At 41.8% G+C, this 27,659-nt stretch overlaps 1 protein-coding gene across 1 annotated transcript in view; it reads right to left on the reverse strand.

Annotated features, from left to right (window-relative positions):
* MDFIC2 (MyoD family inhibitor domain containing 2) overlaps positions 1–27,659 on the reverse strand; it is a 52,579-nt gene that overhangs the window by 19,388 nt on the left and 5,532 nt on the right. The gene's annotated exons all lie outside the window — the stretch shown is intronic.

Raw genomic sequence — 27,659 nt, forward strand, 5'->3', positions numbered from 1 at the left:
GGAAAAAGCATCTCTGTATAAAAACTGTGAGATATCTTTTATGTTTAAGGATCCAGCATGCTCTGGCCTCTCACAGAGATGATCAATTTTTTTTTCCCACAGGGAGAAAAAGCAGGTCAACTCAATTTCTCTTACCCAGAGGAGCAGAAACTCCATAAGGATCCTGCTTCACTAATGCAGCTTTCATGCCTGAGTTTCTGAATGAGTGAAGTTTAAGGTTTTTACTATGTCTTTTTTGGTGGCTCACATCTGAGCGGTCTTCGTGCAGCTGATGAGTGAAACAGCTCTGCCTTGATCCATATGGGACCATCCTAATGCCCATTAAAGCTGTTGGAAATGTTTGGCTTCAGGGCATACCATATCAGGTATTGTATCTGCTTCCTACACCAAATCGTGAAAATCTTAATTAGGCAAAATCTTCATTAAAATAATTGCAGCAGAGGAAAACGCTGGTAATGAACCTGAATACAGAACTCATCGCTGTGTGCTTCAGCACATCCGGTGGCACATGTGGAGATGTTGGACTTGCAGTTTTGGAGGTTAGCAAAATAAGTTGTTAAACACAAGCACTGTAATACCTGCAGTCTAGTGTTCTGTTTGGGGGATGCTGTGGCTGTTTAAGTTTAACTCCTTCATCTTTACTTTTTTAGATCAGGATGGCAATGCTTCTTTCCACACTTCTAGGTGTATGAAGGTTTTGCAGCACCTTTTACCACCGTGGTATCTGGGTATCTCAAAATCAGTAACGATGGCAAAAGAGCACATTTTGTGGTGTTTATAGCACTATGCATTTCTCCTCTACTTGGAGAGGAAGACGTAAAAGATAAAATGACCAAATACTTGGGTGGCATTGTGAGCTCACTGCATGTGGGATTTTGTGCCAGTTCTGAAGGGTTGTTTTGGTGGTGTTGGTTTGGGGTTTTTTTTGTAAACCTGGATCTCGCTGCAAACTGTGAGAAGTAGCTGCCTACCTTGTAAATTAAGTTGTGCTTGCAATAGTGGCAATCAGAAGCCTACTTGCTCATAAAATGAGTTAAAAAATATCTGGAAATAATTGTGAGATAACAGATAGGATGCCATGGTCCTATTTCCAGGCTCTTGATTGAAGTACAGCTAGCATTTCAGCAGCACAGCAGTGAAATTCTTCATGGCACTGGGACAAGTGTGCTTGTGGGAGAAGTCTTTTATCTGACTTTAATCCACAAGCAAGACCTGGAGTCTCTGGGGCACTGTGTGGCTGAGGAGAAATCAGTTTGCTTATGCTAACAGGCAAACCATGCAGACCACACTATCCTCTGCTCCTGCTCTGCAGTGATCGGTACCCTATATTGCTGCGGTACACTGCTAGCTACATGATTTGGGGACATCCACAATGGATTGTTTGCTCTCATTTGGACCACAGTCTGCTTTTCTAAGCTCATTTAGAAATCTGTAGATAACTTCTATCCCATTTATTTTGCAAGTATATAGAAGTCAAACTTTATGCTCTGAGCTCCCTAAAAAGAACAGAAAAATCTGCCTTTTCCCGTGTGTTTATTTCAAGTCTTGACTCTTCTGGGAAGTTTGATTTGTTTACTTCTTTCCATAACAAATGACAATGGCTAAGATTGCATCTTTGCCAGCCTCTTTCTAAGTGGTTTCAAGTAGTTTACATAAGGAGAGTTTGTTTCATCTGCCACAGCATACAAGAGAGCTCTGAGGTAGTGTCTAGTTCACACAGAATGAGACTACTGAACATTAGATTAAGGAAGGAAATTTAAGGTCCAACAGACAATAGGATCACAAGAGTATAAAACAATAGTTTTAAAGTGGGCTGCATCTGAAGGAAAAACAAATTGCTTGACTTTACCTTTCCTGATGGTACCAGAAATGTTGGGAAAGGCTGTCAACATCAACTGCCCACTGGAGGTAATGACTACTTAAACCTTAGCTTTCACTCAGTGAGTGCTTGCAATAACACCTACAAGGTGGGGACATGTATAGCTCCTAAGCATAAATGGTTGTTTGGATGCTGAAGTCATGTCCACAAGCTAACATATGCTATGTAAATGTGGTTGTCAATGTCTTGTGGTTGCCTTGTTCAGCTTCAGAAGGAGTTTTACATTTTTATGCAGCAAACTTTTACAGCTTATGGTCACTAGTTAACTACAGCAGGAGGGTCAAACTTTGGAAACTGTAGTTTCTTTCCAGGCTGTAGGTTTCCTCCTCCTTCAAGTCTGTTTTCTACTCTTGCCAGTACCCTGCCTTCTGTTTAAAGGCATTACTAATACCAAATAAAGCTAAAGATGCTCGTTATAACAACTAAGTTGTTTCCTTTTTAATCAGAGCACATGCTTATGCCAGGTTTGGCATGAAGAATCTGTCTATGTGTCTGGCTTAGGGCACAGTGAGCTGATCATTTGTTAAAAGACTAGTACACTGCATATAATTTTGATTTAGTTGTACAATTTACTGGGAGGTTGGTACGAGCACCAGTAATCTAATTTTTGCTTGGTTGGAGGTGGTGGAAATGTGAAGAATGGGAAATAAAAGGCTATTGCCATGTGTGCTGGATGGTGCTTTGGTAGCAGCAGTTGTCTTATAGCTAAGTGGCCGACAAAACCTTTCTTGGGGTGGCAATAAATTAAAACAAAAAATCTTCAGAAAATATATCAGTTTTCAAAGAGTAAAGAAAGATGCAGCGATTATTGTGACACAGGTTTGCAGTCTGTTTCTGATTATCCTTTTGGCTGGAGAGTTGGGGTTTCTAATTGTAAGGTTAAGGAATCCTTTTTATCTATCTCTTGCCCTCCTAATCCTATGCTAGACGGTATTGTTTTCTTTGCCTTTTGTCTTCTGGGGAAGGAGACAATCTCTGGCTCATGTGAACATCTTGTTAAAGTCTGCTGAGGATTAGGGGGTGTGACAGTTTTCTTGCTGAGCCTTTTTATTGGGGATTTTTATGCCTGCTTTTCTGGGAGGTCTTTGAAATGTCTTTTATGTAGCAATCATTTCACTCTTTCTTTGTTGTCTCAAACGTTGAGGCTGTATTCTTCTCATCTGTTCCTGTTTATATTCCATACTAGCTGGTCATAACGGTTTAGCTTGAAACCTTCATCACACTGTGTGCTTCTGTATCTCAGGAGTGTTGCTAACAGCTCTAGGACAATTGCAAATCTGAGCTTTATTCCAGGCCATCTGAAGCTTTAGCATGGTTGCTTGGCATGAAATACTGTTAGAGAGGTTCCAGCCAAGAAATAAGAACCTAGGAGCTGGACATTTCAAGTGTCCACAGGTATTTGAAAATGCTTCTGCTATAATGAGATAGGTCCCCCTTAGGGTGATGGTCATCATACAGCTGCAGCTGTATGTGCAGTGTTCACTCTGGCCTAAACTCTTGCAACAATCAGCAGGAGACAAGCATGCCCTGATGTTAAGTCATCCTCTCTTGACAAATAAGTTTAAGCCAGTAAAAAACCACTTATTGGAAGGTTTATTTTGTCCCTGTTTTCATCCCAGCCCCCTGCAACTGGCTACAGATAAAATATTGATAACTGTCCTGATCAGAAAACAAAATTCTAGGTGACTGAAGTTATATAATACAAAGACTAATTCTGGACAAAGAAATTAAATACCTTAGATTTTCACAAGAAATTTGGAAAACTTCGGTCATTTCAATTTCAGAAAGGTATAGAATAGAATAGAATAGAATAGACCAGACCATGTTGGAAGAGACCTTCAAGATCATTGCATCCAACCCATCAACCAATCCAACCCACCTAAACAACTAACCCACGGCACCAAGCACCCCATCAAGTCTCCTCCTGAAAACCTCCAATGACGGCGACTCCACCACCTCCCCAGGCAGCCCGTTCCAATGGGCAATCACTCTCTCTGTATAGAACTTCCTCCTAACCTCCAACCTAAACCTTCCCTGGCAAAGCCTGAGACTGTGTCCTCTTGTTCTGGTACTGGCTGCCTGGGAGAAGAGACCATCATCTGTCTGTCTACAACCTCCCTTCAGGTATGTTGTTGGACAATGTACTTAAGCACCAGGCTTTGTTTCCTAAAACTTCTGTTAAATCCATGCTTCTCTGTCTTGAGTGGCTATCTTCAGGCGCGTGGACTTCTAATATTTTCTCCTAATGACATGGTAAGCACGTTATTGCTGATTTCCCCCAGTGCTTATTTCTGACACTATGTAAACTCAGGTATCAGCTTGGGAGATTCCAGATTCAATGTTAGGGAGATCCCAGACTCGGTGTTAAGGAGTCATGGTTATATATATTCTGCTTGAAAGTATCACAAGCAGGTTTGTGAGACACTGGTATAGAAAAAACTGGTTGCATCACCTTCCCCTTTGAGAAGACTGAGGTAAAAACTGGGTTTTCCTGAAGGCATTACCAAAACTGAGTGACTAATGTGCACAAGATGTTGTTTCAATTTTTAAATCTAGCTAAACCCTTACTTATTTCATTGAGCAGTGTGTGACATCTTTTACAGAGGAAGAAGCTATCTGCTTAGATGTTTATCTTTGTAGCTTTCTAAAAGCTCTTTTTTTCCCCCCTCTCCCTGTATAATTTGCCCTGTATAACACAGCTTTTCCACCTGCCTTCGCTTGCAGCCTCTATAGCCTAATTTTTAGTGTTTAAAGCCATATATAATATCGTTCCATTTCACACTTAACCACAAAACCCACTCTTCCAGATATGACCTCAGTTTATTTTATACTGCACATCTTTTTCTTAAAGTATTTTATACATAGCATAATATGCAATGATACGGCACTGATGTTTATCAAAATTGTTTCACACTGTACTTATTTCTATTCCTGTCTCTTGGATCAAGTGCAATACAGCTGCAGATTAATGCCACCTTTAAAAATAGGTTTAATGTGTTTATTTTCTTACCACATTCATTCCGTCCCCTAACTTGTTATATGGATCACGTTTAATGGGCATCTTGTGGGACCATCAAAGGGCATTTATTTTCTATTGAAGTAAAAATTAAGATAACACACAAACTAATATAGCAATCAAATAAACCTGACAAATAACAAACTTTCTCTTTTTTTTTTTTTTTAAAGCTGCAGAGGCATGCTAACAAATCTATTTGATCAATATATGGGATGTGAAAAAAGAGGAGACAAGATTGACTGATGAATAAAATGGAACTGACACAAATAGGCTGACAGCCAGTCGCAAGTCTCTTTAGGGCAAATGCAATTAACTTAGAATAATAGACTCAAATTTGATGGTTAGAAATGCATTTTTATTAACAATCACAGCCTGAATCATTATGCACTCTTATGAATAAAATTGTAGTTATACTGAAAGTCTGTGTATACATGTATGCATGTACATACAAAGGAAGGAAGAAAAAAAAGCCTTGTTGAAGGAGAGCTTTATTTTTGTGACAGAATAGCTGTATGAGATTTAAAATATAAAGCACACACAAGTGTAAATGTAAATATTCAAACCAGTGATATAAAAATCACATCTGCAGTGCACTAGTATTAATGATAAAGGCAATAAGCATCGGTCCCCGGACTGCTTGTTCTTTTGGGATGTGAAATTGCAATCAGGGATTTACAGATTTCATTCTGAGGCAGAGAAGTCATTACTAGAAACATAAGCTCATTCTCTTTACTTTAATAGCCATTTTAAATCATTCATTTAGAAAATACATTAACTATTTATTGTGTAGGCAGTACATTTCTATTGGTGTTCCGTTTTCATGCTCTCTTATAATCCTTTTTAACAAATTATTTTATTAAAAGAAGATTAGAATTAGCAAAAGGATCCTACCAATTTTTGAAAATGCTACTCTTGAAGAAGGGTATTTCCCATTATTAACAGGTATGCAGTATTAAAACTTTAAAGGGAGGGAAGATATTCAATTGCTAATGTGTCCTTTTTCTTTTGACCTTCATCGCAGAGGCTGATTGCTATTTGTAAATTACTTTCAAAATTGTTAATCCCATTTAATTTCTGAATAAATATAAAATCTCTTTTTCTTCCCCCCCCCCCAATAAATCCCTGGGATTTAGATATGAAAAGAGCTGCCTATAGGATGTATTATAGTGCAGGCATCTCTTATTTGTGGGAAAAGATAAAATACACCACTTAATGCAGAGAAACACGGTATTAGCAAAGTATAACATGGGTATGGAACCATGATGCCTGTAATGCTTGGTGCTTAAATACCTTGAAAAAAGTGTATAATGGTAGGAAGTAAAACTGCACTGGAAATTACTTAAATTCAGTGTTCTCCAGCTCAGTGTCCTCAGTGGACCACTGGCTGGCCAAGGGCAGGATAGCACCACAATGTGATGCTCTGTAGTTGTCTGTAGTATGAAGAAGCTGCTTTAAAACATCATCGTGGTTCTTAGACAGTTTGTAGGATTGCTGAGCAGGATCCAAGAAGCAACCACACTTGATTTTGTTCACTCTGAAGGTGGTTTTAGTCCTCTCCATTTCTCAGAAGTGAGAAGCACACTGATATACTGGGAAGGCAGACTGCCTAGTGTCTGGGAAGGGAGCAGCCCCCCCTCAATGGAAACCATTGAGAACAGGGACAATGTGTGGCTGGGGAACAGATTTTTCTGGTAAGCACCTGATGTCTGAGGAATTTGTAGACTGCCATTTTGGTTTTCCAACTTTAATTAGCCTTAAAGTCATTGCCACGATGGAAAAAACTCCTCAGGAATTCCAACAGTTGCTGGAGACTTTCCAGTCCTCTTTTTTTCCTCATAATCTATCCTAGATACTCACAGCAGCCCACCACAACATTTTCTGTGCTGGCTTCTTGAATAGCTGGCATGGCCTATTCTTAGAGTGAGGATGGATGGATCACATGTTATTCTAGCACCACCAAACCTGATATGTGCCTAAAAAGGGAACAATACTGTCGGATTTGGCATAGTTGTTTGACACAGAAATTGTTGCAAAATGCTCAGAGACTTGGACTGCTAAAGATTTCTTGCAGAACCACATTTGATCTAGAGGGAGTTGGAGTAGTCAAATTTATGTTATCTGTTCAAATTTTCCTTACCATCTCTGTAGATGTGTCACTGGAGAGCATTGGGGGAAAAGTTACTTTTTGAATATGATGCCAGAAAAAGAATATATGCTCTTTCATGACCACAGTTACTTAATATTTTAAATGAGAAACAGGTCTTAAAACAATGTATATGGAGGTTTTAGTAGGTAAACAGACTTAGGAAGAAAGACCAGATGATCTGGTTTGAATGGGGGCAGTTTTTTTGTAGTCAATTCACAGCTAGACTAGACTGTGGGCTCAGGTCTTCCATCTTCCTGCCTTTAGGCTGGTGAAACACCCTTGATCTCCTCACAGTGCTTCATGATGTATGGTGATGTAAGGGAAAGGAGTCTCAGGCTCTGCATGATGATAGACTAAATCTCCACTGATATAATCATCTCCAGAGCAAGAATGACTTCATCCATAAATATCTTGGTGTCTGCTTCTGATCACGCTGGTCTTATCTCATTTATTTGAATGGGCCTACTCCTGAGTTAGAATGATACAGGTAAGAGAAAACCCAGGCCCTTAAAAATCAAATCATAATTAATTTCTCTTAATAGCTGCTCTATTAAAAAAAGAAACCAACAAACAAACAGATTTTTCAAAAGCATGTATTAGAAAGCAAAAGAAGTCCCTTTTAAGTGCATTAAGTTTTTTCTTACCCTAGCAGTGATAGACTTGTTGGTGATATATCATACTTGCAATATGTTTCTGTTGGCATTCAGGTTCCATATTTTTATATTCTCTTTTCAGAAGTGATGTTTTTCAAAGAAGATTAGAACTAACAAAATGTAACTACCAGGTTTTGAAAATGCTTATCCTGAAAAGATTATTTTCTCAGCACCTGCTGGTTTTGTTGCACTCCCTATTAAACCCATTCGAGTTCAGAACTCTGATTTCCCCATTGCATGCTCCCAAAACATGAAAAGATTCCGTTCCCCACCAGTTTACGCTTTTCTCAGTTTTTGTCTTCTACAAATATGGCTTGGCCAAGATGTTCTCGATGAAACAAAAATACTTTTGCTTTACTTTCCGCTCACCTCACTCTCGAGCAGGTGCCAGACAATCTGCGGTAGCTGTTCTGCTACCTGAGAAGTGTTCATATATAGAAACACCAGGCCAGCCTCCGTTGTCACGGCATGGAAAGCCAAATATAGATGACATGAGAACATATTTCTTCCTATGAAGATTTCTGCAGCTACGTGAAGTCTTCAGATAGGCAGGCTTCAGTGTTAGAAAATAATAATGTTGGAACAAGGAACCTAGACTATATACTTATAATACAAAAATAGTCTCTTTTATTTTTATATTTTTATATATATATATATATATATATATATATATATATAAAAATATATATAATTATATATATATATATATATATATAATTAGATAGGGTGGTGGAAGCCCCATCCCTGGAGGGTTTTAAGGCCAGGCTGGATGTGGCTGTGAGCAACGTGATCTAGTGTGAGGTGTCCATGACCAGGGCATGGGGGTTGGACCTAGAGGATCCTTGAGGTCCCTTTCAACCCTAATGATTCTATGACTGTATGTCTGAATAATCCTCTTTTCTCCAGCAAAGAAAAGTCATGTCAACAACTGGTCCTTCATATCAGGTGCATCCTGTTTCTTCCTATTAGCGTGTCTGGAAAGCTACGAGAAAGTAAATTGTTTACAAAACATATCTTTGTAACCTATCTAATTGCAAACATACTGAGTTTCTGTGTGATTCAAGACTATGGTGAAGGCTGAGCTGAACTAGACATTAGGTTGTGTTAGTGCCACTGGCATGGAGTAAAAGTGTATTTCCAAGCTGAGGAGTGGTGCCAAAAAGAATCACAGATGATGCATCTGCTAAGGACCTCCTAGTTCAGCTAGGTCTAGCCGGCATGACTTGAAAATGTCTGTAGGCTAATCCCTTAGGTGTTTATTTCTCCTTTCTTCTTAGACACCATCAAGTGCAGCGCCTGAAATGCTTCCTGAGGTGCAACATTGCCAAGTCATCCTTGCTTGGAAGATGTTTCCCTATTGTCCAAACTACTTTCTTTTCCTCTTTTTGCAAATAAGCAATAAGTGTCACACTGTGGAAGAGAAAAGACATGTAATGGGGTAAGTAAATTGAAATGGACTAGAACAGTCAGCACTGCAGGTTCTTCAAAACTTGATTTTTCTAGAATAATATGTTTTCTATCTGGTGTTGGTGATACTGCTTATTTATGCTTTTCTTCACAGTCAAAGGCCATATTTTGTTCTCTCATGTGGGTTTCTTTAAACCAAATTGCTCTTAAAGACACCAAGGCAACCACCATTTCAGTCAAGAGCTAAATTTGATAAGGTTTGATAGATATTTTATTTATAATAGGCAGTGTCAGTGGTGATAGAACAACAGATTGATTCTGCTTTACCTTTTATGACAGTGCTAATAATGTTCTCCAGCTTCCAGATAACATCTAACAGGAACTGTACTGCAGTGCAAAATTATGAGTAAGGCTCAGCTGGTGGATGTTGTCCAGCAAATGTTCAACATATTTTAGTAGTGCATTAGTAGAAAGTTAACTGTAGTGCCTGGTGCTTTCTGCCATGGACAGAAATCTGTCAAAATAGATGCCCAGTGCAGATAGAGTTGAAATATTCCTGTCCCTGAAAACTTCAATAATGTGTAGCTGAATCATAATGATTTTACAGAAGTTAAGCTACTGTGTGGACAGGCCTTTCATCTATTTATTTGTTTCAAATTCTGAAAAACACCCAGGCAGCCTAGGAATGGCTGGGTAGTAGACTTTGTTGATTTGAGCATCAAGTGGTTCAGACCACAGTCTTCCACAGTGGCCTGTTCTCTGCTTAGAGGTCCTGTCCCTGGATTTCTGGCAGAGGCATGGCTTTGAAGGACATGGTTCTCTGGTGCTGCCAGCAGCTCTAGGTAAAACATACTTGGGCAGTTAAGTGGTTCTCTTGGGAATGGCTTCAGCTGTTCCCAGGGAGGCCTTTGCATGTTGAAGAGACATCACAGAATCATAGAATCAATAACGCTGGAAAAGACCTCAAAGATCATCAAGTCCAACCTGCCACCCAAGACTTCATGACCACTAAACATGGCACCAAGTGCCACATCCAGTCCCCTCTTGATGAGGGAAAGGATTTGCAGGATCTTCAGCCTAGAGAAGACTCCCAGGGGGACCTTATAGCTCCTTTCCAATACCTGAAAGGAAGGCTGGAGAGGGACTTTATGTAAGGGTGTCTAGCAATAGGAGAGGGGGGAATGGTTTGAAGCTGAGGGGGAGTAGGTTTAGACTGGATCTTAGAAAGAAGTTCTTCAGTGTGAGGGTGGTGAGACTCTGGAATAGGATGCTTCCTTCCTGAGGGTGTTCAAGGACAGGTTGGATGAAGCCTTGAGCAGCTGAGAGGCATCCCTGCCTAGGGCAGGGAGGTTGGAGTAGATGATCTCTAAAGTCTCTTCCAACCTAAGCCATTCTATGATAAAAAGCATATTTTTCCTCTACTTTTAAGTAGTCTTAATTATAACTGTTACCCTCTATATTTCTTTTAAATCCTTGCTTCATTTTCTTATGTAATCAGGGAGAGAACTACATTGATTCATTTTCTAGACGGCTTTCCAGCTCTGTATAGTGTATTGTATTAATTCCTTTAGGTTCAGCTTGAGCTGTTCATAGAACACTTATGTAATTTTAGTGCAACTTCTAATGTTCTCCCCAGGGAAGGTGAATTTTTGAGGGTTGCCATTACGCTTCTCTTCAAGCAAGCTCTCCCAAAACATTACGGAAGGAAAACCACAAGATTGCACTAAAATGGGAAAAAAAGAAACACACCTATATAAAATGTTGCTTTCTTGTGAAACTAAGCAGAGCAACTGTAACTACCTTGGAATTCAGAGTGGTCTATAGAGCTTTATGATTTTTGGGAACAGGCTGTTCCAGCACAATTATCCTGTCTGACTGGAGCTCACAGAATTCTGTCCACAGTAATTCTTCCTTCAGCTGCATTAGTGAACACTGTCAAACCCCACCACAGATCACCAGGGGCCCTGGTCTCGAAAGCTAGGTGCTACTCCCTGAAAGCTAAAGAGAGTTCCACCATCGACTTGGAATAAAGTAGGAACAAGCCCTTTATTTGCAGCTTAAAGCAAGCAGGTTAGAATTATGAAGAATTATTATTTAAAATAGCAATGATGTAATATCAGTGTCAATTCCATTATTTTAACAGATGTAAATTTGCTCTGCTCTTGAACTCTGGTGAATTTTAATGGCGATATTAAAGAGATACTATTAAGACTACTTAAAAGAACTATTTGTAAAAAGTGTCTCCAGTTGGGGGGGGGAAAAGTTTAAATTGCTTTTTTATTCAGTCTGCACAATTATTTATTTGAATGGGTTTGTATATTACAAATTAATATGTATTAGGAGCTGGGAAAAAAAATATCACAGAATAATTCTACTAGTCATTGGATATGGGAGAGATTGCAGTACTTAGACAAAGCAAATAGACTTCTTATCCAGCCACAGTTTAGTTGGTCTTCACCGTAGGGCAAGTAATGATTTTACAATGAACATTACAGATAGTGTAGATGAAGAAAGAAGTTGAAAAATCAGTTGTCTTTGTGGTAAATTTGCACATATTCCAAGGCAAGTTCCATGTCAATAACTCCAGTGTTGTATTTACAGGGTCTTAAACCTGTCCAAGTCCCTCTGGATGGCATCCCTTCCCTCCAGCGTGTCAACTGCACCACACAGCTTGGCGTTATCTGCAGACTCGCTGAGGGTGATTCAATCTCACTGCCCGTATCACTGACAAAGATGTTAAACAGCACTGGTCCCATTAATGATCCCTGAGGTATCTCACTTGTCACTGGTCTCCATGTGGACACTGAACCATTGATCATAACTCTCTGAGTGTGGACATCTCCTAATTCCTTGTCCAGTGAGTGGTGCACCCCTCAAGTCCTTTCTTTTCCAATTTGGTGACCAGGGGCCCAAGCCAACTTCATGAAGTTCAACAAGGCCATGTGCAAGGTCCTATGCCTGGGTTGGGACAATCCTAAACACAAATGTAAGCTGGACAAGGAGTGACTCAAGAGCAGTCTTGAGGAGAAGAACTTGGAGGTGTCAATTGATGAACATGAGCTGGTGGTGTGCACTTGTAGCCCAGAAGGCCAACACTGTCCTGGACTGCATCGAAAGCAGTGTGACCAACAGGACGAGGGATAGGATTCTCCCGCTCCACTCTGCTCTTGTGAGACCACGCCTGGACTGCTCCATACAGTTCATACTGTTATGCATACAGTGCTGGAGCAGGTCCAGAGGAGGACCATGAAGATGAGAATGCTGGAGCACCTCCCAGATGTGGAAAGGCTGCAAGAGTTGAGTCTGTTCAGCCCGGAGTAAAGAAGGCTCTGGGCCGACATTATAGTGGCCTTCCAGGACCTGAAGTGGGCCAACAAGAAAGCCAGGAAGGGACTTTTTACAAGGACTTGTAGTCATAGAACTATGGGGGAATGGCTTTAAGCTTGAGAAGGGCAGATTTAGACTGGATATTAGGAAGAAATTCTTCACAGTGAGTGTGGTGAGACACTGGAACAGGTTGCTCAGAGAAGTGGTGAATGCCTCCTCTCTGGTGGTGTTCGAGGCCAGGCTGGATGAGGCCTTAATCAGTCTGGTCTAGCAGAAGATGTCCTTGCTCATGGCAGGGGATTTGGAATTAGATGATCTTTAAGGCCCTTTCCGGCCTAAACCATTCTCTCTCTATATGAATCTCTCTATAACTTTACATGCAAATTGCGTTCCAGTGGGACACGGATAGGAGAAGGTGGTTAGTATCACCAGTCCTGGACAGAGATCTCTTAAAACCTATGTACAAGGCTCTGAGCGTCTGCTGTCTCAAAAGTGACGTATTTTCTGAAGGAAAACTTTAACTGCTTTAAAAACAATTCTAGATCCACAGTCCAGAACTCATAAAATTAAATGGAAGATCTTGAACAGCCTGGAATTGCACAGAGTTGAGTATCACAGACCACAAATAAGGAGAGAGAAAAAAAAAAAGGTGCTAGAAAATGAGGCTGAGAATGAAGGAAATTCAAATGCTAACAATTCAGTACTGTAATTTTTGCTAAGGGCTCAACCTTTCTGTCATTAAACCCAATGGCAGTCCTTTATGATCCGTACCTCATCTACAGCTACTAATTTTGGGTGCTACAATTATTTCTGTTTATTCATTGGAAACATACAGGCTCATCTTCATCAGGAAGCACTGGCAACTGCAGTCAAGGATCTTACCAAGCCAGAAAGTTGGATATTTAGAATATGTAAGTATTGTGTGTATCTAAAGTATATCTAATTTAGCATTGGTTATTAAAGTTTAATTTGTTACTGTCTCAATCTGTAAGAGGCCTCAGTTCCCTGGTGGTCGTAGGGAAAGATGAAACAAGGCTGCAAAGTTAGGATATGAACTGTTCTCACCCTTAAAAAGGCTCAGGGCTGAGCTTGGTTCACTGTAGAGCATGTTCTTTTCCTGATGTCCAAACCTGAGAAAGAATTAATTTCACTCTTCAAAGTAATTGCTTCACCTTGACTCCTATTCATCAACTTCATGGAGCAAATAGGCTGGTTTAGCAGTTAATGGCTGAAAAGGATTTGAGACTCTCAAATGAAAAGAGAAAATTTGTCACGGTTGGGTTTTTTTTTTGGGGTTTTTTTTTGTAGTTTTGGGGGTTTTTTTAACTTGTTTAGGAAAAATAAATACGAAGTGCCTGAATAATCTGTGAATCTCTTGACCTAGTAATTGTTTCTTCTAAGTATTTGAGTAGAGTCTGAGGATGCATTCTTGGAAGTATTCAGTTTTGATGCAAAAAGAAATGTCTCTTTCCATTAGCTTTTATTTCCTCCTTTTGCTGCAGACAAACCAGAATATTACAAAGGGCAAATCCATGAAATTTTCCTCAACTTTCCCTCGAGGGGGAAATCAGGCTTTTTCATCTTAAAATGACAGTCTTTCAGTTGTGCAAAAAACAAACCTTTCACTTCTGTAAAAGCCACTGCATTGAAAAAACTAGGCTGACCTATTGTGGCAGGAGAGAAGGTGAGGGTGTGTTTGACTGTAGCATGCTTGTGTAAACTTGCATACAGATAAAATTAGACATCACTGTGTATAAATATAATCTCCATGGGCAGAGAGAGCTTTTTTCTGTCAATGGAAGCACACCATGACTAATATTCTTTGCTGTTATCTCTGGATATAGCAACATTTTCTACATCATGTAACAAATCATTGGGCTCAGTTGCCTAAAGCACATGTCCTTGGCCACCAGGTCATCCTAGCTTTGACACAACTGACCCAGAACAGAGCCTTCAGTGCAGCCTGTTTATAGCACAGTTGACCAAAGCAACTACAGCTCAGCAAAAAGTTTTAAAGCAGAGCCAAATGCAGCCCAGTGGGCAAGCTTGGAAGAGATCTCCTGCCAGAATTCAAACCCTGATCTGCCAGTCTGCTTGTAACTTACTGGTACACTCTACACAGTGCTCTAGAGATTAATAAATATATAATCCCATATCCCACAGTCCATTACCACACAGTGTTTGAAACATTTCCCATTAACAGAACACACCACATGCAGGTAAAATACCAGTGCATCTCATTAGAGGTGGGAGGAGGGGGGAGGGAAATGAAAATATGTATTATATTAAAGCCAAGTTTGGGGCTCTTATGCAAAGTTTGAGAGGAAAAATGTATTTCTCCAGGTGGTCTCTCAAGCAGAGGGAAGGATACAGTTTCTTTGCTATGCTAGCAATTAGGGCAACACAGACTCAAGGTTTGGCCTCTAATCTAGGCCAACATATTCTTCACCCTCCTCTTCTATCAGAAGTTGGTTCAGCAACACACCTAAGCACAAACCTAACTTCCAGCATATGAGTAGTTCCAATGACTTTGCTCTTGAAGTCTTGGTCAAAAAAATCACACCCAATGTTTGTTTCTTGTTAGCATGGCACAAGTTGTTTCAGGTTGCACAGCAACCTGTGCTCTGATTTTCTTCAGCAGGAATACAGACCTTGTGTGACAAAGAGATGAAGGTGGGTCTATAGTGTGGGGAGACTGAAGCCTTGGGAAAAATAATGCAGAGAAACTATGTGATAAATACATGCATTGCAGACCCACAATGTGAAAAGCAAAGAGGCCAAGTCACTTGAACCTTTGTGCAATAAAATATTTTCTTTCCATTAGAGGAATGCTTGAGTTGAAATCAGTACTGGAAAATACTGTTGGTGGAAATGGAATAGGGACACTGACAGTGTTACTTTCAATGAGAACCTTATGTTCTCTAGGTTTTGGTTGTTGACTCTTTTGAACCAGTTATGCTTGGGCACAGAAAAGCAAATGCTCAGTTTGTGTACTGGGTCTGAAAGGGAGCTTGATAACTGATACTAGATACTATCTGAAAGAGATGATTCAAATGGATTAAAGTTCTTTTGCTCTTGTGAGGGAAAAAAACCTACCAGCTCTCACCTACTTTTTCACTCCTTGGACTGAGATAATCAAACCCACAATTTGGTGGCATATTTTTATGGAAAAAGGTCTATTTAGTGTAGATCTATAGAACTGTATATTAATTGTTAATTATTAATGATTAATTGCAAGCCTGTAGGAGGACACTAGCAAGTTTCCTACCATGTTTTAGGATACCATAGTCAAACCCTGGTGTATCTGTTTTGACCTGGGATCTTTCTACACCTCACTGTTGAGTTTCTGGAAAGTTCTTTGATCTGTGAAAAAGAAAATATCCCAATAAATTAGAAGCTTGGAATGGGAGGTCTGTTGGTTTTTCTGCTCACATAAATTCCCTACCAAACACACGTGGCTGTTAAAGGGCTGTGTGGGGGGAATAATTCCCCTGGCAGTGCAGCACCACATGTTTCTGCTAGCCCATGCACTCGGTGCAGCTGCACAACGTATCACATAACGCCGTCAACTGCAAGCACGTCAGCCTGCCACTCCAGTGGGGCCCCCAACTGTAAATAGCAACAGGCAAGAAAACTCCCTGAGACACAGCACTGCTGTGGGAGCGTGAAGGCTTGAGCCAACTGCCCAAGGCTTGGACTCAATGCATGAGGCTTGACAGGTGGCTGTGCCTGACCCAAGACATTTGCCACAGTTGCATACTCTGGTCTTGAGTACAGAACCTTGGGTGAGTGCCAATGTGGATAAGAAGTTGCTGCAGCTTGCATTGAGGGCTGAGGAAGAGCTGTGGTCTGCAGACTTGAGACCAAACTAGTTATAGGGTGCTGAGAATAATTAAGCCTCCCAAATCCTCTTGCTGACATTACACTAAAAAAATCTTTCCTTGGGCAGAAGGTACACAGAGTGTTTGTGAAGCTAAGACTTTACTGCTAGTCTAGTTAATGATTTAATTGAGAAAAGCCCTGATTATATAGAATCATAGAATGCTATGGATTAGAAGGGATCTTTAAAGGTCATCTAGTCCAAGCCCCACTGCTGTGACCAGGGACATCTTCAGCCAGATCAGATTTCTCAGAGCCCCAAATAACCTTGACCTGGAGTGTTTCCAGGCAGGGATAGGGCATTCCTTACCTCTCTGGGCAACCCATGCCAGTATTTCACCACTTGTCAGAACTGTTGTACAGTCCACACTCTTATCTTCCCAATATCTACCTTCTTATGTGGTGGTGTGCTCACCTTTCCCACATGTGATGTTCCACCCTACATGGCATCCTGAAGCTCCTACTGTATTTCCAGCTTGTCTATCCTACTCTGTCTCCAGGTAGCTCAGGTAATACCTACATACAGGGATCCAAAACAGATGAGGGCACTTCCACAGAGCCAACAGAGCCCAACAGGGCTCTCTGTCGTGTGGAGATGTGACCTTGACTAACACAAGGTTCATCAGGCTACACAGCAGGAGAGTATGAGGAGCTAATGTTGGTCACTGTCATCTAACAGTACAAGGGCAGGAATAAGGCTGTTTTCTCCTGCCTATCTCTTTGCTTCCTAGCTTTCTGAAACCCAAACACATCAGAAAGTGACCAGAGTCACTGCAACATTGCCAGTAATGGTTGTCTTGGACAGCCAGTGGTAAGCCCAAATCTTCCTTCTGAACCATTGCTGGTGACTATGTGCTGGGCAGTACCATTCAAGATGCCATATACTAGAAATGGCAAATAGTAGTGACTTGGGCTGTGCAGATTTGAAGAGAACATGCCCTAATATTCCCAGGTAGCAGCAAAGAATACTGGGAAGAAGAAATCCTATGCATCCAGCATTTGCCCTGCATGCAACAGAGAGCCCAGTTCTCTCTCTTGATGTGCCTGTTCACATCCAAATGGGCAGGAGGTGGGTGGAATGCAGCTGAGACCTGCCAGAGCCTTGGTTCTTGTCCCCTAAGCTTCCTGCAAGGGTAACTGACCAGGTAAGAAACAGAAAATAAATCGAACTATGCCTTTCTATCTCTATAGGAACATGCCTTTATTGAGAAGTAAGAAGAGGGCGAGTGGTGGTGTGTTTTTCAGGACTCCTGTCAGGTGGGATGGGAGCCAAGGGAAGGTTAAGTTAGATGCTGGCCCAGATGTGTGTCATTTGTTTTCCCAAAGCTGATGAGAATGTATCATTACATTTCAGTCATGCATTGCTCAGCTATCTGACAAGGTTTTGGTTTATGAAAATGTTCGTAGATTAAAGAAAGTCAACACCCAAACTTGGGAAAACGATGGCATTTTATATATAAATCTGCTTTATTTTGTGTCAAATTTAACTGAAATCATCTTAATGATTTATGTAAAGTGAAATATTGGGTTTTCCTCCTTCTTTCTCTTTTAGCCCTGGTCTCACACAGGCATGTTAATGATTATTTGTCAAAGTCACACTGTTTGCTTACAAAGTACGAAGGCTTTTTAGACACTATAATGACAGCTTTTGATTCACTTGATAATATGCTTCCTTTTCAACCTGCGGGACCCCCGCAGTACCTCGGCACTCGGCTAGGATCGGCTCTTGCCGTTTCTCCACGTGCTCGGGATCGCTTGGGCTCCCTGCGTTGCCGTGGCGTTTTTAAAACCGGCGGCAGCTCGTGGGTGCTTCCGTTTCAGTGGTAAGCTCGCTCGGGAACACACCGTGACCGGGAGCCTCAGAAAAGCACTAACTGCTTCCTTTTCAACCTGCGGGACCTGCGCGGTACCTCGTCACTCGGCTAGGATCAGCTCTTGCCGTTTCTCCACGTGCTCGGGATCGCTTGGGCTCCCTGCGTTGCCGTGGTGCTTTTAAAACCGGCGGCAGCTCGCGGGTGCTTCCGTTTCAGTGGTGAGCTCGCTCAGGAACACACCGTGACCAGGAGCCTCGGAAAAGCACTAACTGCTTCCTTTTCAACCTGTGGGACCCGCACGGTACCTCAGCACTCAGCTAGGATCGCCTCTTGCCGTTTCTCCACGTGCTCGGGATCGCTTGGGCTCCCTGCGTTGCCGTGGTGCCTTTAAAGCCGGCGGCAGCTCACGGGTGCTTCCGTTTCAGCCCAGGTTCTCGGCCAGACACGCGTGCCGCCGCACTTTTTCTAAAACTTTGTCCAGTAGGTCCCGCGGGCAGGGCTAGGCATGGTGGTAACTCGCCACAATAACTCCTTTAAAAATCAGTCTCCACTCAGACTGAGGGGGAATATAAGCAGGTAGGTAGGTGTCATAAGCAAGAGGTAGGTGTCATAAGCAAGAGGTAGGTGTCCAGGCACCTGGCTGCAGGCAGTGCTGGAGCCTGGCACTTGAGATGCAGGGTAGTGGGGACAACTCCTGCATAACATGTGAGCAGATCGACTATCTGCTTAACCTGGTAGCCAGACTGAAGGACGAGGTTGCTAGACTTAGAGATGTAAGGGATTGTAGGAGGGTGACGAACCTGAGTAACCAGGCTCTGCAGCCCCCCCCAGCAGAGGCTGGTTATCCAAAAAGCAGAGGGAAATGGACACAGGTTCCTCTCAAAAGACGCAAGGTTAAACCTCCTTGCCTCCCCTCACCTTCCCCACTGCCCTTGGAAAACAAGTACGGGGCATTGGAGGTCGAGGGTGAGGTGATTCTGATGCCAGAGGACACACCATCTGGGGTCTCCCCTGTGCCAAAACAGCCTACGGCAGATCAGCCTAAGGTTAAACAGCCTAAGGTTAAACAGCCTTCCCCCGGCATCAGGACTTGCTCCCTTAAAAAAAAGAGGGTAATTGTTATCGGTGATTCCCCCCTGAGGGGAACAGAAGGCTCCATATGTCGTCCAGACCCTACTCACAGGGAAATTTGTTGCCTCCCAGGAGCTAAGATGTTACCAGAAGGCTGCCTAGTCTGGTGCAACCCTCTGACTACTATCCCTTAATAGTTACACAGTTAGGGAATGATGATGTTGCAACCAGAACTCCCAGGGCTATCAAGAATGACTTCAAGGCCCTGGGGGATCTCGTTGAGGGGTCAGGTGCACAAATAATTTTTTCGTCTATACGCTTAGTTACAGGAGGGAATACCGTAAGGAACAGGTCAGCAGCCATAGTCAACAAGTGGCTTAGAGGCTGGTGTAGTCAAAAGAATTTTAGGTTTTTTGATCTTGAAAAACTTTCTACTGCACCAGGTCAGCTGGCAACAGGTGGAGTACATCTGTCCCAGAGGAGAGGAAAGATCAGAGTGTATGAGAATGGCCTATGCCTCAAAGGGAAACAGATTCTAGGAAGGGAATTGGCAGGTGAGATTATGGGTTGCAAGGGTGAGATTATGGAAGAGGTCATCCTGAGTGCAATCACACAGCACTTACAGGATGGCCAAGGGATCAGACCCAGCCAGCATGGATTTAGGAAGGGCAGGTCTTGCCTGACCAACCTGATCTCCTTCTATGATCAGGTGACCTGCCTGGTGGATGTGGGGAGGCCTGTGCATGTAGTCTACCTGGACTTCAGCAAGGCCTTTGACACCGTCCCCCACAGCAAACTCCTGGCCAAGCTGTCAGCCCATGGCTTGGATGGGAGCACACTGCAATGGGTTAGGAACTGGCTGGAGGGCTGAGCCCAGAGAGTGGTGGTGAATGGTGCCACGTCCAGCTGGCAGCCAGTCACTAGTGGAGTCCCCCAGGGATCAGTGCTGGGCCCTGTGCTCTTTAACATCTTTATTGATGATCTGGATGAGGGCATTGAGTCCATCATCAGTAAACTTGCTGATGACACCAAGCTGGGGGCAGGAGTTGATCTGCTGGAGGGTAGAGAGGCTCTGCAGAGGGACCTCGACAGGCTGGGCAGATGGGCAGAGTCCAACGGCATGAGATTGAACACATCCAAGTGACAGGTTCTGCACATTGGCCACAACAACCCCATGCAGAGCTACAGGCTGGGGTCAGAGTGGCTGGAGAGCAGCCAGGCTGAGAGGGACCTGGGGGTGCTGGTTGATGGTAGGCTGAACATGAGCCTACCATCAGTGTGCCCAGGCAGCCAAGAGGGCCAATGGCATCCTGGCCTGCATCAGGAACAGTATGACCAGCAGGAACAGGGAGGTCATTCTGCCCCTGTACACTGCACTGGTAAGGCTGCACCTCAAGTACTGTGTCCAGTTCTGGGCCCCTCAGTTTAGGAAGGATGTTGACTTGCTGGAGCGTGTCCAGAGAAGGCCAACAAAGTTGGTGAGGGGATTGGAACACAAGCCCTACGAGGAGAGGCTGAGGGAGCTGGGGTTGCTTAGCCTGGAGAAGAGGAGACTCAGGGGTGACCTTATTGCTTTCTACAACTACCTGAAAGGGGGTTGTAGACAGGTAGAGGTTGGTCTCTTCTCCCAGGCAACCAGTACCAGAACAAGAGGACACAGTCTTAGGCTGCGCCAGGGGAGGTTTAGGCTGGAGGTTTAGGCTGGAGGTTAGGAGGAAGTTTTACACAGAGAGAGTGATTGCCCATTGGAATGGGCTGCCCGAGGAGGTGGTGGGGTCACCATCACTGGAGGTGTTCAGGAGGAGACTTGACAGGATGCTTGGTTGCATGGTTTAGTTGGTTGGGTGGTGTTGGATGATAGGTTGGACATGATGATCTTGAAGGTCTCTTCCAACCTGGTTTATTCTATTCTATTCTATTCTAATAAGCCATAAAAGCTAATCTCTGAATGAACAGACCACTTATATTGGCTTTTAGTGTTATTACTGCTATCCTAAGTGGTAAATTGGCCTAATGCAAGTAATACTGCTGTGTCATACTGTAAAAACCACTGCTTAGTGTTATATTTTATTTATTTTTTCATGAAAAAAAAAATTAAGGCATGGAGGCTGTACCATTCTTCCACAACTGTTGGTGATTCCCTCCAAGCGACAGCTGGGGAAGCTGTCACTGCTCTTTAGACTTTCTTTGCTTAGTGATTACCATCTCTGATGGCACAGTGCTGATCATCAAGTTAGAGACGAAGTGTGAGTCAAGTAAATATCTCCCTGGATCTCACTAGTTGGTGGCAACTACCAAGAGAACAAGAGGACACAGTCCCAAGCTGCACCAGGGGAGTTTTAGGCTGGATGTTAGGAAGAAGTTTTACACAGAAAGAGTGATTGGCCATTGGAATGGGCTGCCTGGGGAGGTGGTGGAGTCACCATCACTGGAGGTGTTTAGGAGGAGACTGGATGAGGCGCTTGGTGCCATGCTTGAGTTGATAAGATGGTGTTGGGTGATAGGTTGGACTCGATGATCTCAGAGGTCTTTTCCAACCTGGTCTATTCTATTCTATTCTATTCTATTCTACTCTATTCTACTCTATTCTACTCTATTTTATTTATTTATTTAAAGCTTAAATAAACTAGGGAAAGAAACAAAAAATTGTTGGTTAGCTGGAACCTGAAATGGACACAGTTGAAATACTGTATGCTAGATTTATATCTATATCTGTATCTATATAACTTGTTTTATAATAATTGATTTTTTAAAAAATCATAAACATGTAAAATATCTGAAGACAAAGTATTTGGTCACAACTTCATCTAACCCAAATGACTGCCAGGTACCATCATTGTCTTTTTCTTATGATTCTTTCACCTTTCTTCTTCTACCTCTTACCATCTCTTCTACTGTTGTCTCTACTTCTGGAATATAAGCACGGATTTCAGATGCTTAACAATTCAGTACCATGAAACTTCATTCTTTTAATCAGGAAAAAAATGGTTATAATAGAATTCTCTTTGGTTTTGTCATATTCATATGTGAAGGAAATCACTGAGAAAAAGCAAAGTGAAAGTGAAGAGGCTTAAACTGACTTTTGAGACTCCATTCTTTTATCTTTGTCTTTCTTCTGTTTTGACTAGATGCTATCATAGTGAGCACCTTTTAGTCAGGAATAGTGACTGATTTATCAGCCATGATGTAAATTTAGGACCAGCAGTCAACACAGGTTGTATGTCTATGTAACAGCCTTAAAAGGCGTTAAACTTCATCTTGGTCTGAGTCAAATCAGAATAGTTTTACGTGCAACAGCATGGTATGTCCAGACTCTTAGGCTTCTGCTAACTAACAAGAGAGAAGCTGTGATTCAGTTTAGTATTGACTGCTTAGGTTTTCAGTGAGGGTGCAGAGCAAATGCAGCTCACAAGGTAGAAAGCTGGAAGAAAGAACACCATCTGATAGAAGTATGTTACATGTAGCAGCCCTATTAACTTGCAACTACCTGAAGATGTGCTCTGTTTTCCTAAGACTTCTGCCAACTTGTTTCTAAGGTCTGTTTCCTGAGAGTCATGCAAAGAGCGACATGAAGCCAGGGTTAAGAGTTAGGTTCCCCTTGAAGACCCTTTTTCTGGGTATCAACACACAAGTCAGAATGCTGAGGAAGGCTGGAGATAGGAAATATCATTCTGAATGTACTTTTAGTGATACATAATAAGAACATGCAGTTGGGGTTGCTTTATCTGTGAACCAAGAGCGAACAAAGATGATAAATTATTCAGGTTTGGGTGGGGGGGGAGGGGGAAAGTGTGTGTTTTAAATTTAGCTACAACTTGAATATTCTTAAGCCAAATATAACTTCATCATGGTATACTATGTAGCCATTAAAAAATTAGTCTAATGATAGAGAAAACTCCAAGTAATAGTCACTAATTTAACTGAATGCGTGCTTGAAATTATTATTTACTTTCAATATGCAGTGGGAACAGGAAGAAGCATATTCCAACTTTAGTTTTGGCATCCAAGTATTGGTAGATATGTGACAGCATTTTGGCAGGTTAGTTGCCATGGGCGTGTAACAAAACAGAAAACTTGGGGCTTAAAACAACTATCTTTACAAGAATCACACAGCAGAAAACTCTTCTCTGTAAATTTGCTGTCTTCTGAGTTTACTCCAGTGGGAAGGTGTTGATTTGACCTGTGTTGTTCTGTGAAGAACTCAAAGTGATCTTATTTACCCTGAATCTCCACCTCTACTTTTAAATGACAGGTGCAGTGGTATAGCTGGTGTTTCTCCCTGTATCTTTGCTGCAATAGCATTTCCTTGCTTTTGAAACTGCATGTAGGCATACTTCAGCAAGAAGAACACAATTTGTCAGTAACCAGTTTTCAGATGTCTCAACATTATCATGGCAAAGCTTGTGCTTATCTGTAGAGCACAGCAGTGAGCAGTGAATCTACATCTCTATCTCTGGAGCTTATTGATGTGCTCAGGCAGAAGTTTTTCTTCCTGCACATATTTCTGTGCTGTGTATATTCATTTATGTGTGAGAAGAAAACATTATCATGTTTAACTGCTGCAATCATAAGCACATTAAGTAGACAGATAATAAACAATCCATCTAAATTTATGATTAAGTTAATTGTGTCTGTGTTTTTCTAACGTGTTTATTCAGATTGAAGATTGAAATTAGAATGAGACTATATAATCAAGAGACCCTAAGAGACTGTGTGACTCCTATAAAATAAAAATTAATTTGGTTTAGGGGGATAGCAAAGATCACTGTAACACTTAAATATTGCTTAGGTGTTAAAGAGGCCTTGTGCAATTATCTTGGAAGAGATGAATCTCAGTTGGAGTAAGAGCTATTAAGAAACTTGCCTGACACTGAGGGCTTCAGCACCCGATTTTTGCATATGCCCTTCTGCACAGCAGGCACCAGAGTCCCAGACACAACCTTCTGCACAGCACGTGCAGAGAATCGAGTAACTGATGCAGGAGGTGAGGAAACAAGAGGAAGTAAAGCAGGAAAATTACTGGAAGGAACAAGGAGAAGGACAACCCCATGTACTTATGGCTACTCCACTAGCATTGGCACTGCTACCAGCCACCACTCCTGAGCTTCTGCATCGAGGAGATGCTCTAGGCCCTACTTAACGGTGTGAGTGATATCGCTGCTGAAATGGGCATGGCCCAGGCTCAAATCCCTCTCAGCAGTGTATTTAGACCACATGTCAAAGGTTTTTCACTTATTACTGGATAGCTGAATACTGTTTAGCAGGGACTAGAGTCAATCTCCTGCTCTTCATGCAGGTGATTTGCCTGCTGGACTGTAGTCTCCTTTTCTTTCCCTCTGAAGCAATGAGCTTTAAGTAGTCCACCCAGAGAGTAACACCTGGGAATCTTCACACTATGATCTTGCATGAAGTATCTGGCCAGCCTGATCTAGTGTGAGATGTCCCTGTCAATGGCGGGGGGGTTGGAACTAAATGATCCTTGTGGTCTCTTCCTATCCTTACTGATTCTATGATCTGATAGCTGGCAATGAGATTTTTCTTCTGGAAGGTAGAATTTCAGTCCTCTCAAGGAATCTGCTCTTACCCCAGATCTGAAGTCACAGAACCATTCATTAATCATTAAGCTGTTCTGATAAGGGACTTGTATTCCATATTTTATTATTGGACATTCAAAGCAGTCAATCCTAATGTGTAAGTATCTTTCCATTTGGATTTAGTTCTACATACTTCTTAAAAACCAAACTGAAACAACAGAGGGAAAAATAATTCCTTTGAACCTCAGCTAACAATGAATATTTAAACTAATCCCACTTTTGGTCTTTATCTCAAGTTTTTCCAGCAGTATCTTTCACAAACAATAGACAACCAGAATGCCCAGGACCGAGCCTATTCACTGCATTTGGTTTGGAGTCCTTAGAAGCAGTTGTGCTTCAGAGAATGAATGCAAATCTTCCATAAGACAAGGGGAGGCCAATCTGGTTCATAATGTAATTATGTTCAAATATTTCACTGAACTCCTCTAATATCAAGGATTTTGTTATACCTCTGTGTGACTGTCAGCCTGGCTCTACATATCGGTGTGGAATCTTGCAGACCCATAAAGCACCTTCTGAAAACTGGCACTGAACTGCTTACATCCAGAAGTATCCTGCCTGCAAGTTCAGGGTAAATCTAGCCTGCATAGTTGTTGTTTTGATGGGATTTCTATCAAGGAATTAAGGTCTATAAATGAACTAAATGCTCATTAATATCTTTGAGTCTCTGTTTTTTCATAGCTTTTAAACATCTAATACCCAATTAATTTCAAAGGTCTTACTGTCTCCCTCCAGAAGAAACTGATAATAACCCTGAGGATATTTGCATTACTGCTCCAGATTAGAAGGAATGCAAGTAGTAATTAATTTTGTGAGCTTTCTAAAATGCAGGATAAAATTGAGTAAAGAAACCAACATTGGGCTCCACTTCCACCTTGACGAGAAACAAACCTCTCTGTGTGGTACATGTATTGAAATCTAAGTGCAACAAGATCCCTAACAAGGAGAATTTATGCAGTCAAACACTAGAAATGATGAAGTTTCTGAAATACTTAACACTTTTATTAGTACTAAGTTTTCTTTAACATCCAGATTACTTAATTCTATTTCATGCAAGCACCTTTCTGGCTTGTATTGCCTTAAATCTAGGAGATCCACTTGGCCTTTAACTTTTCCTTCTGTGAACTTAATTGGTAAAAATGAGACACATTGCTCCGTTCTTCCTGCCTCATTGATGCCCTAAGATGGTTACAGGTATCTGTCCCAAACATGCTGGCACAAACAATCTTTTGCAAGCCAGTGCAGCCCTGCTGCTTTAGCGGAATTACCGCTTTGACAATGACCCTTAGGCTAAGATTTTTCTGTGCACCACAGCTTCCCATCTTAAATAGGAAGTACTATGAAGGCCCTTGGACATGTAGATTCTGCTCTACCAAGTATGATGCTGAGAAAATCAACAACTGATGATTATTAAGAGCTAATTGTTATTCTGTTATTTTGTTCTACTGATACAAGTGAGAGCAAAATTCTGAATATTTTGTCCAAGTACAGCAACAAATAGAATTGGCCTGGAACACTTTCAGTATTCAAGTCTTCCCCTGCATTGGCAGCTGAATGAAACAGACTTTTTCTCTTCCTTTGTGGAACAAATTTACTTAAGGCAATCAAACCTAAATAAACCTTCACTTACATTTTTATGGTCAATATCCAGCATAGAAGTGTGAATTTAAACTTAGCCCTACTGCCCAGGAAGGACCACTGTCTTTACTGAACATTCATTCCACTTTTGTGCCAATATTCAAAGTCTTATATCCCTAAGGACCCTCCAGTTCAAAGATCAAGGACCACTCAGTTTATAAAACCATAATTAGAAGTGGTGAGCTGGGACCATTGCAGTTTCATATACTCCATCTCCATTGGAAGAGAGTCTTTAAATCTGCTGGTTTACAACTTATAAGGAAGGGTTGTCTTGATTAATTCATCTGGTCATAGTTCTGAAGCTGACAAGGCATCTTCCAGAAATTTGAGCCCCCTGGGATCCTTGTCATCAGTTTTTAACTGTGTGCTTTTTTGTATGTGTTCTTATCTGGAAACAGTCTGCTTGGATTACAGCATTCATCTTATAAGCATTTGGCATTTTCTGTTATATGAAACTGAGAGGTATTTCTGTGCTATCAGTCTTCTACAAAGCCTTTCAATTCAATGACTTAATTCAGGCTGGAAGAAGAGAGTGAAAAAAGCTTCTGGACCCAAGTCAGCAAAATTCAGGAAACAAGTGCCCAGGCGTGTGTGCAAAATTGCATTCAGTGACTCCTGACTTTTTAGAAAATAAATTCTAAACCTGTCATTTGGCTTCCTAAATGCAGGGATGCAGGCTGGATCAGATCACTCTGCTGAGAACAATCTCAGCAGAAGTACAAGCCTTATACTTCTGCCCCAGCTTCTGCAGACCAGGTCAAAATATGGAAGGTTGTGAAAGAACTGGGTAATTCCCCGAGTGTCTCCAGGACAACTCTCCTTCTGCTAAACCAGTCCCACAGGGGTTATGTCCTTCCAGCTTTATTACTCCTTGTGAAAGTCCCTTAAAGCCCCTGGGTAATGTGAGGAAAAGCCTTCTCTGAGTGCTGCAATACAGGAAAGTTTTTGCTATTACTGCCAGGAATATAACCCCAGGACCAGGCTGAAGGATACTCTGGTGTGGTGCAGTTAGGAATAATCTTCTCCTGTGTTGGATTTCTGGGATGTACCACTAAGAAAAGTGGCACAATCTCACCCAATGGGATTACTTCTGGAATAAGGTATTATTTGAATAATGTGAATGGTGTCACTACAGCCAGGCCTATGATATGAGTAAATCTCCCTTTTCATATGAACTGCAGTCCTTGGAGGGGTGAAATATAATCCTGAACAGAGGCTCTATTTACCACTTAAGC

The sequence above is a fragment of the Dryobates pubescens genome, chromosome 1 (genome assembly GCF_014839835.1).
Source record: "Dryobates pubescens isolate bDryPub1 chromosome 1, bDryPub1.pri, whole genome shotgun sequence".
Classification (NCBI taxonomy): Eukaryota; Metazoa; Chordata; class Aves; order Piciformes; family Picidae; genus Dryobates; species Dryobates pubescens.